We start from the raw sequence: 20,927 nt of genomic DNA, 5'->3' as shown, positions 1-20,927 counted from the left end.
AATGGCAATGGGCAGAATCATCAACAGCTGGCCATGTGGAAAAATAGGGAGAGAGGTTGTGGTCTGAAATGGTTGACCTCGATGTTCAACCTTTCAGAATGAAGCTGGGTTGGGAAAATAAATAAAACTTGGGTGGGAGGTTGGGTGAATATTGGGCGGGTTGCTCTTAATCCTGCGCCCCCTCCCTTTGAAATAAATACATTAAGAAGTGGAGGACGGAGATGGGCAATTAAAGCTGTCTTTACTCTTTTTTTTCCTGGATCAACCTATTTGGAGACGGTCCCTAAGCTGGAGTCAGTGACAGTGTTGGGATTTGCCCCCTTTTTAATATTAGAACCATTTATAAATGCGCCACAAATGCGAACGCACAGTCCCGCTGGTGCAAACAGGGAGCCTGAGAGGGGGGAAAATCCACCCAAATAATTCTAAATACAATCACAATTTAAAAAAATACCAATGCAAACAAAAATAAAAAATATATATATTTAAAATAAATGCGAACCGAGTTTTTTTCCTTTCCCCCCCAGATGATTGACAGGCGGGATTGAGCGACAGGCGCATCCACCAATGGGAGGAGAGGGTCCGAAGGGCGGCCAATCAGACGGGAGAGGAGGAATTGATACAGGAAGCGCAGCGGCCAATCGGAGGCGGCATGCTGATGAGGGAACGTTGGGTGGGCCAATGGGAGCGGGGCGGAGGCCCGTGAAACTGAAGGAACTTTTTTGTAACAAACACATCAGCTGGAGGCTCACGTGGGGCCGCGGCACCGACCAGCGACACAGGCACACAGTGAGAGAAAGAAGCCCCTCTCTCCACTAGATCTAGAATAAATTCAAAGCAAAAAGCACCGGGTGAAGTGCAGGGCTGGGGACAGTGTAATGAGGCCGGGGACTTGGCACTGCAGCAACTGACAGGGGCTGTCAGAGCTCCTGGGATCTCCGGTACAGTATTATATTGAGAGGATTGTGTCCTCTTGACTCCCTCCTCCTTCTCCCCTTCCTACTCCCTCTCTCTCTATATATATATATGTGTTACTGACTTAGTCTTTTCAGGCTGCCCCGCGATCGCTCTACAACCCTTAAAGGAGGATGAGGCGGTGCATTTGAAAGGCACCAAATATTTTATTTTAATCCGGCTCCAACAAACGTGTCCAATTTTTATCATCCCCTGGACTGGATTTTTTTTCTGTGTGTGTGTGTGCTGAAGTTTTAATCAGAAAACGCCAGAAGAGTGGATTTGGGGAACATCGGTGTCACAGTGTCAGGTTAGTGGCGTCTTTATAACCACAGAAATATATCTATGTACTGTGTGTGCGTGTGTGTTAAACATGCAATTTGATTATTGTAAGAAGTCATTAAGATATATTAAAGGACAAATGGGAGATTTATATATAGCGATGGAAAGATGGGAGTTCTTGTCAGTTTGGCTCACTCTTGCCTCTGGGCAGTTGTGGGCTCAAGCTTCACTTCAGGACTGTAGACTGACGTTTAATTGTTGGAGGTGCTGTCGTTCAGGTGAGATGTTGAAGCAAGGCCTTAGTTCAGCTGGACAGTAAAGATCCCATCGCATTATTATAAGAGCAGGGAGTTCTCCCGGTGCCCTGGCCAATATTTCCCCCTCAGCCACTTACAACCGATTAATGGGTCACTGCTGTGTGCTCGATGGCTGATGTGCTTTCCTACGTAATATTAGTCACAGTGCTCCGGTAATAGATTGTATATGAAGTGCTTGGAGATACTTCGGAGCGATGTGATGAGCACCATTAAATGCAAGTTCTTTAAAAGGGTGAGACAGATTGCAAAACCCATTTAAAAATGCGCTTTATTTTTTTAAAAGACCTGCAGGTGATATTTTAAAACGAGAATCAGTCGAACGGATCCGATATTGAAAGCGTTAATTTGCACCGTTGAAGTTTGCAGCACTCACGGAGGCCATTCGGCCCATCGTGCCTGTGGCGGCTCTTTGACAGATCAATCCAAAATAACAATCCACTACCTTGCTCTCTCCCCATAGCCCTACAGGGTTATGGCAATGAAGCATGAGGGGTTAAATATGACTGTGTGCACCGCTGCATGCATTTAGTACATTTATAAATACTGTATTTTAAGGGCAGTATTTATCTCATTATTATTTGATGGTTATTTTGTGCTATTATTAAATAGCATTTTGTCTAATTTCAACAACAACTTGCATTTATATAGCGCCTTTTAACGTGGTAAAACGTCCCAAGGCACGTCACGGGAGTTTAATGAAACACAATTTGACACCAAGCTACATAAGGAGGTGTTAGGACAGGTGACGGTTTTAAGGAGCGTCTTAAAGGAGGAGAGGTGTAGAGAGGCGGAGAGGTTTAGGGAGGGAATTCCAGAGCTTGGGGCCCAGGCAGCTGAAGGCACGGCCACCAATGGTGGAGCGATGGGAATCAGGGCATGCGCAGGAGTCCAGAATTGGAGGAGCGCAGAGATCTCGGAGGGTTGTAGGGCCGGAGGAGGTTACGGAGATAGGGAGGGGCAACGAGGCCATGGAGGGATTTGAAAACCAGGATGAGAATTTTAAAATCGAGGCGTTGCCGGACGAGGAGCCAATGTAGGTCAGCGAGCACAGGGGGCGATGGGTGAATGGGACTTGGTGCGAGTTAGGACACGGGGCAGTGAGCACAGGGGGTGATGGGTGAACGGGACTTGGTGCGAGTTAGGACACGGGGCAGTGAGCACAGGGGGTGATGGGTGAACGGGACTGGGTGCGAGTTAGGACACGGGGCAGTGAGCACAGGGGGTGATGGGTGAACGGGACTGGGTGCGAGTTAGGACACGGGGCAGTGAGCACAGGGGGTGATGGGTGAACGGGACTGGGTGCGAGTTAGGACACGGGGCAGTGAGCACAGGGGGTGATGGGTGAACGGGACTGGGTGCGAGTTAGGACACGGGGCAGCCGAGTTTTGGATGGACTCTTCTGTTTTTTGACAATGACATTGCCTGAATATGTTGTGTTCTTCTACGTTTCCTGAGTAACTGTTTGGCCTGCCTTTTTTAGTTAAGCCTGTGTTGATAGCTCAATGTGTAAATGCACTTTGTCTTGTGGTATTGAACTATGCAGGGCATCCCAGGCTGTGCTGAGTTCATTGTAACCAGCTCCCTGAACTGAACACATGGCTGCAATGAGTTTCTATTTCCTTGGATCATGGAGGTGGGCATTCAGCAGGGTCCTTGCTCCTGATCACTGCCAGTGACTCCTGTTTTGAAAGTGAGGAATTACTGACTGAGTGCAGCCCCACACGGCTGAATAACCCGTCGTCACTGACTTCCTATGCTCACCTTATGAAGAACGGCCACTTGAGCTGAGGTATTAGAGTCTGGCTGGAGCCCGTGGCACTGTGCCCCAAGCAGGAGTGTGCACCTTCACAAGAGAAGGGGGGGGGGGGAAATTGAAAAAAATTATCCCCGCAAATTTCCTCCAGGCATTCTATCGATCAGCCGGTGTAACTTTGGTAGAAGATTGGTGGAATTGCTGTTTGCGCCTATATCCAAGGTTGCCACCAAACCCACAGCGGCCAATCACGACAATCCACAGAGAAATTTCCTGGCATATATCCTGTTCTCGATAGATATTTCTTTAAGCTAATTATTAGTTGCAACCTGAATAATAATAATACACGGTAGAGCTTTTGGGGTGGGGGCTGAAAATTATCAAAATATCAGAATGCTTGATCTACCAAAGTGGCAATCTTTGAGACTTCCCCGAGAAGGTGTTTCTGATGCTAATCAGTGCCAGCTTCGACAGAGCGGGCAGCACTCTGAGTCAGAAGGTCGTGGCTTCGAGACCCGCTAGAGATTGAGCACATAATCCAGGCTGACACATTAGTTCAGGGCTGAGGGAGCGCTGCACTGTCGGAGGTGCCGTCTTTCGGATGCCCTCTCAGGTGGACGTAAAAGATCCCACGGCCACTATTTCGCAGAAGAGCAGGGGGGCGTTCTCCGCCGGTGTCCTGGCTAACATATATCCCTCAACCAGCATCACTAAAACAGATTGGTTATTTATCTCATTGCTGCTTGTGGGATCTTGCTCTGTGCAAATTGGCTGCCGTGTTTCCCTACATTTCAACAGCGACTACACTTCAAAAGTACTTCATTGGCCGTAAAGCACTTTGGGACGTCCTGAGGTCGGGAAAGGCACTATAGAAATGCAAGTTCTTTTCTTTATATAATTACTAAAACAACAGTTGTCACTCAATCTGAAAAGATAGGCGAGATAAAAGGGGCAAAGCGGCCCGCAAACGCTGGAAATATGAAATAAAACCAGAAAAATGGTGGCAATCCACAGCAGGTCACTCGGCATCTGAAAGAGAGGAGGAGAGTAAATGTTTCTGTAGAACAGCTTTCTGGTGAAGGGCTGCATCTGTGCTATAATCAGCTGCTCCTTGACCTGCTGCGTGCTTGCGGCCTTTTCCTGTTTGTATCATTAAAGGCAATGATTATCTCCAACAAGCGAGAGTCTAACCACCTCCCCTTGCCATTCAATGGCATTACCGTCGCCGAATCCCCCACTATCAACATCCTGGGGGGTCACCATTGACCAAAAATTTAACTGGACCAGCCACATAAATACTGTGGCAACAAGAGCAGGTCAGAGGTTGGGTATTCTGCAGCGAGCGTCTCTCCTCCTGACTCCCCAAAGCCTTTCCACCATCTACAAGGCACAAGTAAGGAGTGTGATGGAATACTCTCCACTTGCCTGGATGAGTACAGCTCCAACAACACTCAAGAAGCTCGACACCATCCAGGACAAAGCAGCCCATTTAATTAGCCCCCCATCCACCACCTTAAACATTCACTCCCTCCATGACTGGCGCACCGTGGCTGCAGTGTGTACCAGCTACAAGATGCACTGCAGCAACTCGCTAAGGCTTCTTCGGCAGCACCTCCCAAACCCGCGACCTCTTCCACCTAGAAGGACAAGGGCAGCAGGCGCATGGGAGCACCACCACCTCCAAGTTCCCCTCCAAGTCACACACCATCCTGACTTAGAAATATATCGGCCGTTCCTTCATCGTCACTGGGTCAAAATCCTGGAACTCCCTCCCTAACAGCGCTGTGGGAGCACCTTCACCACACGGGACTGCAGCAGTTCAAGAAGGCGGCTCACCACCACCTTCTCAAGGGCAACTAGGGATGGGCAATAAATGCTGGCCTTGCCAGCAATGCCCACATCCCATAAAAACGAATGAAAAAAAAAAATAGACTAGCGACCTGTTATAATCTTGCACTTTCCCGCCAAGGTTCGCTTGTGCCAGCGCAATGTTTTCATAAGTGGGCTTCACGTGCAGGTTAACAAGCGGGTGTCATGGTAGTGCCAAGAGCTGGTGCTCATTGCGCACTGTGGAATCTGGTGGCGTGGCGCGAGCTCGCAAACGCACTTCACTGCGTGCCACTCTTCAATCGTGGCCGTGTTATTTGTGGGGGGGAGTTGAAGGTGTAAAGTGGGCACTACCTGCTCACCTACTTCACTACAGCGGAGACTGGGGTGGGTGGTGATGCCAATTCCAGGGTATCCTGGACTTTATTAGTAGAGGCATAAGAGTACAAAAGCAAGGCAGTTATACTGAACCTTTCTAAATCACTGGTTGGGCCTCAGCTGGAGTATTGTGTGCAATTCTGGGCACCGCACTTTAGGAAAGATGTCAAGGCCTTCGAGAGAATGCAGCATGGTACCGGGGATGAGGGACTTCAGTTACGTGGAGAGGCTGGGGTTTTTCTTCTTAGAGCAGAGAAGGTTTAGAGGAGATTTAATAGAGGTGTTCAAAATGATGAGGGGTTTTAATAGAGTAAATAAGGAGAAACTGTTTCCAGTGGCAGGAGGGTCAGTAACCAGAGGACACAGATTGACGATGAAAGGCAAAAGAACCAGAAGGGAGATGAGGAGAATTTTTTTTTTACGCCGTGAGTTATGATAATCTGAAAGGGTGGTGGAAACCAATTCAATCGTAACTTTCAAAAGGTGAATTGGATAAATACTTAAAAAGGAAAAGTAATTGCAGGGCTGTGGGGGAAAGAGCGGGTGAGTGGGACTATTTGGAGAGCTCGACCCAAGAGCCAGCACTGGCACCACGGGCCGAATGGTCTTCTTCTGTGCTGTAAGAGTCTGAGCTGCGATGATCCTGGGCTCAGTAAATGCAGCCAGGAGCCAGAAATCCGCAGACACTTTTGGAGCAGGGTTGGGTGAGGACGAATGCAGAACCAACATAGAGAAACAAAATGCAAATTGGTTGCCGTATTTCCCCACATTTCAACAGTGACCACATTGGCTGTGAAGCGCTTTGGGATGTCCTGAGGTCGTGAAAGGCGCTATAGGAATGCAAGCCTTTTTTTTTTATTGGCTGTGAAATGCTTTGGGAAATAACAACAGAAAATGCAGGAGAAACTCAGCAGGCCAGGCAACATTCGTGGAGAGAAATTAGAGTCAATGCCTCAGGTCGAAATCCTTCGTCAGGACTGAAAAAGCACAGGAAATGAAATAGATTGAAAGGCCAGGCTGGGAGAAAACAAAAGAGAAGTGAAGAGACATTAAGAGGTATTCAAAACGAGACGAGGTGGTGATAGGACTAGTGGAGACAAAAGACGGCTCTAGATTAGGTGTGAAATGCGCTGGCAGAATGGGAGACAGCTGCCATGTGGGAGAGGAAAAAAAGGGGGGGGGGGAAAGGGCCAAAACAAAAGTGTGGATAAAAAATAAGTAAAAATGTAATAGGGGCCGAGGTTATGATTTGAAATTGTTGAACTCGATATTGAGTCCGGAAGGCTGTAAAGTGCCTAATCGGAAGATGAGGTGCTGTTCCTCGAGCTTACGCTGAGCTTCCGTGGAACAATGCAAGAGGCCGCGGACGGTGAGGTCTGAGTGGGAATGGGGCGGTGAATTAAAGTGACAGGCGATTGGAAGCTCGGGGTCATCCTTACGGAGTGCTTTGGGATGTCCTTTAGAACATGATGAGGGTTTTTTTTTAAATGTAGGATCTCTCTTTTCTTTCTTAATCCCATCATGCGAGATGTTGATATTTGAAAAGGAATCTCCCAAAATGACAGAGACTTGCAATAAAACCGGCTGCTCAGCTAATGCTGCGCTGTTCAGCTGTTTGAGATGACAACACCTGTATCAAAGGCATTTCAAGTTGAAACATCTCAGTCGGTGAAGGCGATGGCGAGCCGGTAAAATTGCTACTGAATCCTGTGAGAATATTGCTTCAAGAATAGATCAGGAAGTTGATTGTGACACATCAAGAGACAAGGTGCCCCGTTCGTGCCCAAATAAGGTGCAGATAAGCTGTGGTCGTTTCTGGCCTAGTGATAAGGCACCATCCGGTGTGGTATCAAACCATACATACCATACCTGTGCTGTGCTGAGGCAGTCCGATGGGACATTAAACCGAGGCCCCGTCTGCCCCCTCTCAAGTGGACGTAAAAGATCCCACGGCCACCATTTCAAAGAAGAGCAGGGGGAGTTACCCCCGGTGTCCTGGGGCCAATATTTATCCCTCAATCAACATCACTAAAAAAATGTTTTATCCGGTCATTATCACATTGCTGTTTGTGGGAGCTTGCTGTGTGCAAATTGGCTGCCGCGTTTCCTACATTACAACAGTGTCTGCACTTCAAAAAGTATTTCATTGACTATAAAGCGCTTTGGGATGTCCTGAGGTTGTGAAAGGCGCTATATAAATGCAAGTTCTTTTCTTCATCTCCGGCGGTAACTGGCACACTGCCATTATCCCTGACAATAGAGAAATAGGAGGAGGCCATTCAGCTCCTCGAATCAGTTCCGCCATTCAACCAGATCATGACTGATCTGTACCTCAACTTCATTTACCCACCATGGCTCCGTTTCCCTCGATACTCTTACCCAACAAAAATAGAAACATAGAAGATAGGAGCAGGAGTCGGCCATTTGGCCCCTCGAGCCTGCTCCGCCATTCAATGCGATCATGGCTGATCATCCAAACTCAGTACCCTGTCCCTGCTTTCTCCCCATACCCCTTGATCCCTTTAGCCTTAAGAAATATATCCAACTCCTTCTTGAATATATTTAATGAATTGGCCTCTACTGCCTTCTGTGGTAGAGAATTCCACAGGTTCACCACTCTCTGGGTGAAGAAATTCCTCTTCATCTCCGTCTTAAATGGCTTACCCCTTATCCTTAGACTGTGACCCCTGGTTCTGGACTCCCCGCCATCGGGAACATCCTTCCTGCATCTAGTCTGTCTAGTCCTGTCAGAATTTTATAAGTTTCAATGAGATCCCCTCTCATTCTTCTAAGCTCCAGCGAGTACAAGCCCGATTGACACAATCTCTCCTCATACGTCATTCCTGCCATCCCAGGTATCGGCCTGGTGAATCTTCGCTGAACTCCCTCCATGGCAAGAACGTCCTTCCTCAGATAAGGCGACCAAAACTGCACACAATACTCAAGATATCGATCTCAGTCTTGAAAGCTCCAATTGACCCCTAGCATCCACAGCCTTTTTCTTGGGAAGGGGGGAGAAAATTCCAGATTTCTCCCTGAGCAGGGGAGAGGGTCAAAGGTCAGCCAGGGTCCACGCTCCTTATTGCTGCTCCTAATGGAAAGAGCGCGTGTGTGGAAATTGGGTAAGGGCGGTGATCAGTGAGGAAGGGCGCAGGCCCTAGCTGTGATGTCCACTCTCTGGGACGCAGTAACCCGCTGACACTCACCAACCGATCTCACTAATTATGAATGGCCGCTCGGAAGAGGAGCTGTTACTCCAGCGAGAGTTAATGGCCGCAGGTGTCATTCGGAGAAAACCGGGGAGGAGACGAGTTGTTGTGATCTGGAACGCGCTGCCTGAAAGGGCGGTGGAAGCAGATTCAACAGTAACTTTCAAAAGGGAATTGGAGAAATACTTGAAGGGGAAAATTTGCAGGGCTGTGGGAAAGAGTGGGGGAGTGGGACTAATTGGATCGCTCTTTCAAAGAGCCGGCACAGGCACGATGGGCTGAATGGCCTCCTTTTGTGCTGTGTCATTCAATGATTCTTCCTTGGGAAATAAATCTTCACTATCAGTTCCAAACTTGACAAGCTGAGCTTTTGATAAGAAGTGACCTCTCTTTCCATCAGTTCATAGAGAGTTAGATGAAGAGGGGTGGGAGGAGGCTTGTGTGGAGCACTGACCTTTTGGTGCCAATGACCTGTTTCTGTGCTGTAACTCTAGTTTGTCTGTATTGGGTACCTTCTCCATTCAGAAACCCTGGCGTGACCGCTGTGGCTCTGTGGGTGGCACTCTTGCCTCTGAGTCAGACAGTTGTGGGTTCAAGTCCCACTCCAGCAAATTCAGGCTGACGCTTCAGTGCAGTACCGAGGGAGTGGCACACTGTCGGAGGTGCAGTTTTTTGGATGAGAAGTTAAACCGAGGCCCTGTCTGCCCTCTCAGGTGGACGTAAAAAATCCCATGGCACTATATTGAAGAAGAGCAGGGGGAGTTCTCCCCGGTGTCCTGGGCCCAATATTTATCCCTCAACCAACATCACTAAAATCAGATGATCCGGCCATTATCACATTGCTGTTTGCGGGAGCTTGCTGTTCACAAATTGGCTGCCGCGTTTCCTACATTACAACAGTGACTGCACTTCAAAAAGTACTTCATTGGCTGTAAAGCGCTTTGGGATGGTCGTGTAAGGTGCTATAGAAATGCAAGTCTTTCTTTCTGGACAAGCGAGGCCTAGGTTTTCCTGAGAATTCTTATTCCATACAACAGAAACAGACAGGAAGTTCTGTCAAAGTCGAAGGGAATTTCGAACTGCCAGTGGCACTGACCTAAGCATGAGCTAATGAGGAATGCTGGGCTCTGAGCTGGAAAGATATTGAACTACATGCTGCCAAAATGTGGAACTTATTTAAGAACTTAAAAAAAATAATGTTCTCATTAAGATGAGGGAAGTGTTGGGAAAAGGAACACTTTCCCATTTCTGGCACCAAGTGAAAAATCAAACACTCCCGGGGCAGGTACAGCACGGGTTAGATACAGAGTAAAGCTCCCTCTACACTGCCCCATCAAACACTCCCAGGGCAGGTACAGCACGGGTTAGATACAGAGTAAAGCTCCCTCTACACTGCCCCATCAAACACTCCCAGGGCAGGTACAGCACGGGTTAGATACAGAGTAAAGCTCCCTCTACACTGTCCCATCAAACACTCCCAGGGCAGGTACAGCACGGGTTAGATACAGAGTAAAGCTCCCTCTACACTCTCCCATCAAACACTCCCAGGGCAGGTACAGCACGGGTTAGATGCAGAGTAAAGCTCCCTCTACACTGTCCCATCAAACACTCCCGGGGCAGGTAGAGCACGAGTATGTCTGTGGCTCAATTCTAACCTCCAACGCTCTACAGCATCAGTTCACACACCTGCATTTTGTGGTATAAGGGCAGCTTTCTGCTAATGGGTTCTGCCCAATCGGGAACTAGATTGCAACTGCATAAACCCATTTGACAAAGGATCCTTGCAGCTAGCAGACGTATTCATGCAATCACTCTGAGCTCGAAACAAATCCGGGCCGCAGAGATGAAAGAATGGTCATGCTAACCCCAGCACACCCACTGCTGGAGCCAGCACTGAGCTCGATGCTAGGTGATCAAGACTGGCTGAGGGAGACTTGGCCTTTGAACTCTCCCCCTCCCTCCATGTTTGGAAGCCCCTGGCACCCCCACCTGACCATTGAATTGAGACGTTGGTGCCTGTGGGGTCGTGAGTGGCTTTCGATACAGTCGGGAATCAGCAAGAGACACGATTTCATTGTGTTTTGACAAGAATTTGCACAATGAGTCAGCTTGGAGGTGTTTTTTGTTGTCGGCCTGTGTGCATTTAAAAGGGATCTGTGGTTTCCTCCAAGCTCTGAACTGCCTAACACTCTGTATTAGAAAATATTTCGGTGAATTTAAACAAAATCTCCAAAGGTAGCTGTGAAATATCCTAACGTATTTCGATAGTTTGCGGGGGGGGGGGGTGATAGGTGGTGAGGGGTGGTGGTAGTGGAACCTATTCTCTGAACATCACTGGGGCAAAAGGGAGGCTTCTTCCCCCTCAGTAAATATAAAACACTGGTCGCTGTGTTACAAACAGGTGTGTTTGTGCTCCTGAGATGCTTTGTGTCCGAGCCTTGCAGGCCCGGGTGCAAATTGCAAGGCCAGAAACACCCACGGAACCGCAAGGGTGCTGCTGTCATGATTGGCCCCCTGAACAACTTGGAAAAAAAAAATGTGAAGATTCTCGGGTTGTGGGCATCACCGGCAAGGCCAGTATTTACTGTCCATCCCTAGTTGCCTTGGCAGCATGACTGGCTGGGCCACTTCGGAGGGTGGGTTAAGAGTCGACCACGTTGGTGTGGGTCTGGAGTCACCTATAGGCCCAGGCCAGGTAAAGACAGCAGGTTTCCTTCGCTAAAGGGACATCAGTGAACCGGTTGGGCTCTTCACATCAATCTGACAGCTTTATAGTCATTTTTACTGATACCAGCTTATTACGTTTAGATTTTTTGTTTAAAAATTGAAATCAAAATGACCTGGTGGGATTTGCACTCATTTTGTCGGGATTATTAGTTCAGTCTCTGAATTACTGAGCCAGCATCATAACCACTGCACTGAAGGCTGAGATGTGACCTGATTGAGGTCTTTAAGATGATGAAGAGGTTTGAAAGGGTAGATATATGAGAACGATGTTTCCACTTGTGGAACTAGAGGTCATAAATATAAGATAGTCACTCGTAAACCCGACAGGGAATTCGGGAGAAACCTCTTTGCCCAGAGAGTGGCGAGGATGTGGAACTCGCTACCACAGGGAGTGGTTGAGGTGAATAGCAGAGATGTATTTAAGGGGAAGCTGGATGAACACACGAGGGAGAAAGGAATGGGAGCGAGATGAAGTAGGGGCTGGAGGAGGCTGGTGTGGAGCAGAAACGCCGGCACGGAGCAGCTGGGCCGAATGGCCCGTTTCTGTGCTGTACTTTTATCTCTCGTGTAACGTGTCCCTCTCATTTGTACCACGAGACGGAGGGCAGCCGTGTCGGAACGAGATTCTCGAACTCGGCTGAGCTTGAAGGGGGGAGAGCAGAAAGCAACTGTGCTTTCTAAATAAAGCTCGGCCTGACTGACACCGGAGGCCGCAAATTACAGGTTCTGCTGGTGCACAGTCTGACATCAGAACATGAAAATTACAAGGTTTGTATTTTTAAATACAATTAAGTGTGCTGTGTGTGTGCGTATAAATATACATGCTACTGCATCTCACTGCAGAGCCTCTGTAATAGCAGACAGATAGACAGACATGATTAGAGTTGGAATAAATTCCGGCAATTCCAAGAATTGTCATTGCTATTTTTAAACATTTGTCGTTGAGTTTGGGGATTGGGGGAGGCACTCTTCTCTTGGCTTCTGTCTTCTGTTGCCCCCTTTTGTTCTCTGTCCGCCCGCGCCCCCCCCGCCCCCTCCTCCCTCCCACTGGTGGTAGTAACTCTGGCTGAGAGAAAGTTCCTACGTTACTTCACCAAAGTGACTGTTCTAAATACGTGTCTTAGAATCTTACAGCACAGAAGGAGGCCATTCGGCCCATCATGCCTGTGCCGGCTCCTTGGAGGAGCTCTCCAATTAGTCCCACTCCCCCCTGCCCTTTCCCTGTAGCCTTGTATTTTTTTTTTCCCTTTTCAAGTATTTATCCAATTCCCTTTTGAAAGTTACTATTGAATCTGCTTCCACCGCCCTTTCAGGCAGCGCGTTCCAGATCACAACAACTCGCTTCGTTTAAAAAACAAAACACAATTCTCCTGATACTGGTTCTTTTGCCAATTATCATAAGTCCAGACAGTAAACATCGACAGGCTGTTCAACCATGTGGGGCATTGCAACCAGGTCTGATCCTGTCCTCACGAGACATGTGTATACACACACACTCACGCACTCACTCACACACACTCACTCACACTCTCGCACACACTCACTCACATGCACACACTCTCACACTCACACACTCTCTCACACTCTCACACTCTCACACTCTCTCTCACACTCTCTCTCACACTCTCTCTCACACTTACACACACACTTACACACACACTTACACACACACTTACACACACACTTACACACACACACACTTACACACACACTTACACACACACTTACACACACACTTACACACACGTAACTGGAGAGTGATCAGGAACCAGCAAGCCTGGTTGGTTTCTCCCCTTCTTTCACCGAGACCAATTTCAACATCTCAAACACTCCTAGAATTCATGCAATCATCGTGCCTGTTCTGGCTCTTTGAAAGAGCAGTCGTGCTTTAGTCCCACACCCCCGCTTTTTGTCTGTAACCCTGTCAGTTCCTCATAGTCATAGAGTCACCAGAGTTATACAGCACAGAAAGAGGCCCTTCGGCCCATCGTGTCCGCGCCGGCCATCAAGCCCTGTCTATTCTAATCCCATTTTCCAGCACTTGGTCCGTAGCCTTGTATGCTATGGCGTTTCAAGTGCCCATCTAAATGCTTCTTGAATGTTGTGAGGGTTCCTGCCTCTACCACCCTTTCAGGCAGTGAGTTCCAGATTCCAACCACACTCTGGGTGAAAAAGCTTTTCCTCAAATCCCCTCTAAACCTCCTGCCCCTTACCCTGAAACTATGCCCCCTGGTTATTGACCCCTCTACTAAGGGGAAAAGTTCCTTTCTATCTACCCTATCTAGGCCCCTCATAATTTTGTATACCTCAATCAGGTCCCCCCTCAGCCTTCTCTGCTCTAAGGAAAACAACCCCAGCCTGTCCAGTCTCTCTTCATAGCTGAAACGCTCCAGCCCAGGTAACATCCTGGTGAATCTCCTCTGCATCCTCGCCAATGCAATCGCATCCTTCCTATATGTGACTCTAGACCCACAGCAATGTGGTTGACTCTTAACTGCCCTCTGAAATGGCCTAGCGAGTCCCTCAGTTGTATCAAACCATGACCCGCAAGAAGGCCCACCAGCACCTTCTCAAGGGGCAAATAGGAGCGGACCGTAAATGCCGGCCTTTGCAGCGACGGCCACATCTGCAGAACGAGTCAGTGAATAAGCTGCAGTTTTAGGTCGTGATCCGCTCTGACTTGGAGCTGGGTTGAGACGGGCCAAGCTCGTTTCATGCAGGACCCTTCTAGCCATCGGAGGAAACCTCCGCCCCACCAGTCAGGGCAGGATTTTGAACACCAGTCCTAGGGGGGGAAAGGCTGGGATCAAACCCATGTTCAAGCTTTTATAAAGGAAGGAGGCTAGAAAAGAGGCAAGGCAGGCATATCAAACATGTGAATAGCGCAATAGGACAGCACTGAAGGAGGCCATTCGGCCCATCCAGTCTGCACCGGCCCTTTCGAAGAGCGATCCAGTCAGTCCCACTCCCCGGCTCTTTCCCCCTAGCCCTGTAATTTCCTCCCCTTCAAGTATTTATCCAATTCCCTTTTGAAAGCTACCATTGAATCTGCCTCCACCAGCCAATTGTTGAATAGGGCCCCTTACTTCTAAAACAAAATCTTGCCAGTCCAACTAAGAAGGAATAACAACCAGCAGAGTCAATTTCCGGCATATACAGGATAATAGATAGTGGGCAGTAATGCAGATGAGTGGTTGGATAATGTCACTAAGTGTGAGTTATATTTTCCTTTTCTGTAGTTGCAACCCTTTACGATCAGTCAGTGCGCTGGTTTGGCTCAGTTGATCCCTCTCGATGTAAAGGCTGGAACCTAGGCCGACACTCCCAGTGCAGTGCTGAGGGAGGTGCTGCACTGTCGGAGGTGTCGTCTTTCGGATGAGACGTTAAACCGAGGCCCCGTGGACGGAAAAGCTCCTGTGGCACTATTTCATAGCAGGAGAGTTATCCCCGGTGTCCTATACCCAAAACGATCTGATCATTTATTTGATTGCTGTTTTTGTGGGAGCTTGCTGTGCGCAAATTGGCTGCCTACATTACAACAGTGAGTCCACTTCAAAAAGTACTTCATTGGCTGTAAAGTGTTTCGGGACGTCCCGAGGACGTGAAAGGCGCTGGAGAAATGCAAGTCTTTCTGTCTTTAGAGTTGATTCAGGTGGATGTTAAAGATCTCGTGGCACTATTCGAAGGAGAGCAGGCGACTTCTCCCTGTGTCCTGGACTCGGGCAGTCTGGCTCCCCCAAGAGGGATTCTCAAGGCGAAAAGGGGGGGGGGCCCCCGATAATTCAGCACTGTCGAACCATTCACGGGGGGGGGGGGGCACCCGCTTTCCCATATGACTGGTTTGCCTCTGCCTTTGCCAACATTGCTCCCTCAACCATCATGAATGGTTTTGCTGGAGTAAATAAGGAAAAACTGTTTCCAGTGGCAGGAGGGTCGGTGACCAGAGGACACAGAGTGAAGATAATCGGCAAAAGAGCCAGAGGGGAGATGAGGAGAATGTTTTTATGCAGCGAGTTGTTGTGGTCTGGAATGCGCTGCCTGAAAGGGCGGTGGAAGCAGATTCAATAGTAACTTTCAAAAGGGGAATTGGAGAAATACTTGTAGGGAAAAAATTTGCAGGGCTGTGGGGAAAGAGCAGGGGGGGAGTGGGACTAATTGGAGGGCTCTTTCAAAGAGCCGGCACGGGCACGATGGGCCGAATGGCCTCCTTCTGCATCGTATCATTCTATGATTCCAGCCAATGCCACTAAAAACAGATTAACTGGCCATTCATTCGTATTGCTGTTCGTGGGATCTTGCTGTGCGCAACATTGGCTGTCTCCATGGTAATTATTGCACTTCAAAGTCATTGATTGTCCTTTTGAGATGTTTCTGAGATGTGATAAGACGTTACATAACTGTGAGTCTTTGATTTTTTTTCTCACCATTTTAAGGCATCCACCATGGCTGGTAAAGGCTACCCTTGTGCTGTAAAAAAAAATAAAGATTGCGTCTGTGCAGCGGGTGAAAGTATGTGGTATTGTGCGGCCATATGTCATGTGCAGCAGCCAATAGGTGCTTTATGGCACTCTGACACTGTACGTAACGTCAAAAAAAATAATGATTACTTCTCGGGATTTGGGCATGGTTGGCAAGGCCGGAATTTGTTGCCCACTCCTAGTTGGCCTAGATAAAACTAGTGGCTTGCTAGGCCCCTTCAGAGGGCAGTTAAGAGTCAACGGGGTAGATCTGTGTGATAGTGTAAAACGGGCGAAGGTTCTACATCGCTCCCGATTTTTATTCCCGTTAGCACAATAGTGAGTGTTTCCAGAATGCTGGGATATCATTTTGCAAACAACTTTTATTATCTGAATAATAATAATCAACTTTATTGTCATTGTTAGTGCACAAGTGCAGTACAACGAAATGTAGGCTTGCGGCTCCCGAGAGTGTACATTTAGATTAAGACATTTAAACATTCAACATTCATATGGCTTGTAACACATTAACATAAACATAATAACGGAGTCATATATTGATTGAAATGTGCTTAAATACTTGGGGAAGGGGGAATTTTGAGCTGCCTTGTTCCCGTCAAAGTGTAACCGATGTCTTGGACTTCGAGTGAGGCAGGACATGTGATGAAATTTCCCGCCACAGAACGGCGCTAACTCTCCTTGTGCAATCTTTTCCAGTTACGGTATAATCCGAGGAATCCTCATGTTCCCCTCAACAGTGTCGGCCATGGCTCAGTGCCTCACCTCCCTGAGTCGGAAGGTTGTGGGTTCAAATACCACTCCAGAGACTTGAGCCCATAACCCCAGGCTGACACTCCCAGTGCCAGTACTGAGGGAGCGCCGCACTGTCGGAGGGGTCGCCTTTTGCTTGGAATGTTAAACCGAGGCTCCGTCTGCCCACTCAGGTGGATGTAAAAGATCCCATGGCACTGGGAAGAGCAGGGGGTGTTCTCCCCGGTGTCCTGGTGCCAATATTTATCCCTCAACCAACATCACTAAAAGAACAGATGATCTGGTCATTTATTGTATTGCTGTTTGTGGGAGCTTGCTGTGCGCAAATTGGCTGCCGCGTTTCCCACATTATAACAGTGACGACACTTCAAAAGTACTCGATTGACTGTAAAGCGCTTTGGGACGTCCAGTGGTCGTGAAAGGCGCTATAGAAATGCAAATTCTTTCTGCCTTCATGATCAAATGGTGAGTGGGCACATTTTGCCGACGGCCATGAAAAGGGGGTGGCGGGGTGGGGTGGGGGAGGGGGGTGGGCTGATGGGAGGCCCCTCGGAGCCTGTCTCTGCTCTTGCCGTTATCACTGCCGTTGAGTTCCAGTCAATGAGCAAAACCCCCGTCTGTCTGGTTTTTTTTTGCGGCAAGTGTATTTGGATTTTACGCATGAGTTAAACTATCGAGACTTGTAGTGGAGGGGGGTGGGGGTGGGGAGAGGGAGGGAAAGAATTGGGGACAGATTTTCCCTGTCTTTGTGTCACTAGTTAAACCAGGTGTTTGTTGTGCTTCATCCTTTGACCCTCAAAGACCAGCTCTTTAACCTTTGACCCTCAGGGGTCATTCGAACTTCCTGTTGCAATGCTATTAATAGAGCATGGACCTATCCTGTTTCCTGTTTGTCACAAGTTTTGTTTCCACTCAGTCCGCTTAATTGCTGCACATTGTCCAGTGATGCCTTTGCTTGTATGGGGAGGAAGGGGGGATTATATTTTTCTGTGCTCGACAAGTTGAGCGGACCCTGGCTGTATGAGTCTCGGTTAATCTGAAGAAGCCACTCGTGCCAATGACTAAATGCAGTGAGTGACGTCTGTCCCATGGGCTGGAGACGGCCAATTGGCGCCAATGTCTCCTCTTGCTTGTCCTCGTATTCCCAGCTCTCACTTTTTGTCTCTAGGACTGAGACCGCCACGGGCGCTCTCCTCCTCCGGCCCCACATTCTTCCAAGAACTCTGCGTTCCTCCAACTCCGGCCTCTTGTCCACATTCCCCATATCCATCGCCCCCACCATTGGTGGCTGTGCCATTGGCCCTAAGCTCTAGAATTCCCTCCCTAAACCTCTCTACCCCTCTCTCCTTTAAGATGCTCCTCAAAACTTATCATTACGGGAGGAAGTCCAATTTCTCTGTGTCTGTCTGCATCTCTCTCTCTCTCACTGTCTGTGTCTCTGTCACTGTCTGCGTCTCTCTGTCACTGTCTGTCTGCGTCTCTGTCTCTGTCTGCATCTCTCTCTCACTGTCTGTGTCTCTGTCTCCATCTGCGTCTCTCTGTCACTGTCTGTATGTGTCTCTGTGTCTCTCCGTCTGTCTCCTTGTCTCTCTGGCTTCAGTGTGGGTGGAACCTCCTGCTGTTTGATGAGAGTTAACCCATTCTCCAGCCTGAGCTTGCTTGAGGAGCAGGTACTGCACATTACGCTAAATTGCAAGAATGCCGTTGAAACTATATTTAGAGCCGAGTTGTCCAGAACGCATTTAGTTCCAAGCTAAATATAGGTCTGTGCCAGTACGCGGGCAGGAGGGGGGAGGGGAGGGGGGTCAGGAAAGGAGGCCGTGAGTACCTCGTCTCCAAATGCCTGAAATTTGAGCTGTTTTATGACGTGGCTCATTCCTTGGAGCTTTGCCAGTGTGAAACGGAAAGAGATGCCCATTGCTCAGTGCTGTCAGTCCAAGTGTTGGTTGCTATTAACCCCTTTTATAAATAGCCCAGTTCTCTTGGCACAAGGGTATCTGGGGTGGAGGAGGGGGGGAAGGGGTGAGGAGGGGTAAGGGTGGTGGGTGGAGGAGGGGTAAGGGGTGGTGGGGTGGAGGAGGGGGGGAGGTGGAGGAGGGGGGGAAGGGGTGGAGGAGGGGGGGAAGGGGTGGAGGAGGGGGGGAAGGGGTGGAGGAGGGGGGGGGAAGGGGTGGAGGAGGGGGGGAAGGGGTGGAGGAGGGGGGGAAGGGGTGGAGGAGGGGGGGGAAGGGGTGGAGGAGGGGGGGAAGGGGTGGAGGAGGGGGGGAAGGGGTGGAGGAGGGGGGAAGGGGTGGAGGAGGGGGGGAAGGGGTGGAGGAGGGGGGGAAGGGGTGGAGGAGGGGGGGGGAAGGGGTGGAGGAGGGGGGGGAAGGGGTGGAGGAGGGGGGGGGAAGGGGTGGAGGAGGGGGGGGGAAGGGGTGGAGGAGGGGGGGGGAAGGGGTGGAGGAGGGGGGGGGAAGGGGTGGAGGAGGGGGGGGGAAGGGGTGGAGGAGGGGGGGGAAGGGGTGGAGGAGGGGGGGAAGGGGTGGAGGAGGGGGGGAAGGGGTGGAGGAGGGGTGGAGGAGGGGGGGGAAGGGGTGGAGGAGGGGGGGGGAAGGGGTGGAGGAGGGGGGAAGGGGTGGGAGATGGGGGAAGGGGTGGAGGGGGGGAAGGGGTGGAGGAGGGGGGGAAGGGGTGGAGGAGGGGGGGAAGGGGTGGGAGATGGGGGGAAGGGGTGGGAGATGGGGGGAAGGGGTGGAGATGGGGGAAGGGGTGGAGGAGGGGGGGAAGGGGTGGAGGAGGGGGGGAAGGGGTGGAGGGGGGGGGAAGGGGTGGAGGAGGGGGGGGAAGGGGTGGAGGAGGGGGGGAGGGGGTGGAGGAGGGGGTGGAGGAGGGGGGGAAGGGGTGGAGGAGGGGTAAGGGGAGGGGGTGGAGGAGGGGTAAGGGGAGGGGGCGGAGGAGGGGTAAGGGGAGGGTGGAGGAGGGGTAAGGGGTGGAGGAGGGGTAAGGGGTGGAGGAGGGGGTGGAGGAGGGGGGAAGGGGAGGGGGTGGAGGAGGGGGGAAGGGGAGGGGGTGGAGGAGGGGGGAAGGGGAGGGGTGGTGGAGGAGGGGGAAGGGAGCTAGAATGAATCGAATTCTGTCTTGCTGAAAATTTGTGGGAAAGCTCAATAATGAACACTTCCCACCCTGGACACGGCAGCAGCGCAGTGTGGTGGTTCTCTAACAGGACGAGTAATCCAGAGGCCTGGGCCAACAATCCCGAGAGTGAGTTCAAATCCGGTTTGCGAATTTGAATTCTGTTTTTGAAAATCTGGAAATAGAAAAACTGGTCTCAGTAAAAGTGACCATGAAACTGTCGGATTGTTGTAAAAATCCAAACTGGTTCACTAATGACCTTCAGAGAAGGGAACCTGCCGTCCTTACCCAGTCTGGGCCTATAGGTGACTCCAGTCCCACACCAATATGGTTAACTCTTAACTGCCCTCTGAAGTGGCCTGGCGAGTCACTCAGTTGCATCCAGGGCAACCAGCGACCGCCAATAAATGCCGGCCTTGCCAGCGACACCCGAACCCCGAGAATGATTAATAATTTTTTTTAAATGGAAAAGGTGACTTTTTTTTTCAAAAGTAAATCAGTTTTTAAGGAGTAGATTTCCGAGCTCCCGGTCAAGAGACTCGCCCCCTGCGGCTCGTATTGGAAATTCGCACGCGCGCTGCCCCGTGATCTTCCCGTTGCGGGGAACTGTGGATGGGGGGGGGACTAGTGCCTGAAATGCCGTTACGCACGGTAGGTAGCCAAGGCAACCGGCGAGGTGCGCGAATCCAGTAAAAGAAGGCCTTGATGGCTGGTTCGCCGTTTTAGATGTTACTGGACCATCCGGCCTACCTGCTAGGCTTTGGCCTGTGCTCCGGCTCTGGCTCACGGACAGGTGGTGTAATAGTTCTACGGTGCCTTTACATTCCGGGGGTTTCTTTTAGTCACGGGGATTAGACGCGTGCCTCGGCCTCCATTTTAATATTCTCACCCTCGTGTTCAAATCTCCTCTGGCGTGGCCTCGCCCCATCCTATCTCTGTAACTTCCTTCAGAAAAAGAAAGGTTTGCGATTTCTCCAGCACCTTTCACAACCTCAGGATGTCCCAAAGCGCTTTACAGCCAATGAAGTACTTTTTTGAAGTGCAGTCACTGTTGTAATGTAGGAAACGCGGCAGCCGATTTGCGCACAGCAAGCTCCCACAAACAGCAATGACATAGTGACCAGATCATCTGTTTTAG

The 20,927-nt window shown here is 49.9% G+C and overlaps 1 protein-coding gene across 3 annotated transcripts in view; it reads left to right on the top strand.

Annotated features, from left to right (window-relative positions):
- Positions 1-605: 605 nt before the first annotated feature.
- mef2b (myocyte enhancer factor 2b) overlaps positions 606-20,927 on the top strand; it is a 129,586-nt gene continuing 109,264 nt past the window's right edge. Inside the window, exon 1 of one of the 3 annotated variants that reach the window (XM_086004427.1) lies at positions 606-941. The gene's annotated coding sequence lies outside the window, so the exon portion shown is untranslated. Of the gene's footprint in view, positions 1,265-11,670; positions 12,216-20,927 lie in introns of those variants that run through there. The other 2 variants (XM_086004426.1, XM_086004428.1) reach the window with 2 other exon arrangements.

Source organism: Somniosus microcephalus, chromosome 13 (genome assembly GCF_052327205.1).
Source record: "Somniosus microcephalus isolate GS21.2 chromosome 13, FLI_Smic_1.0, whole genome shotgun sequence".
NCBI lineage: Eukaryota > Metazoa > Chordata > Chondrichthyes > Squaliformes > Somniosidae > Somniosus > Somniosus microcephalus.
This window is presented reverse-complemented; position numbering and strand designations above follow the sequence as displayed.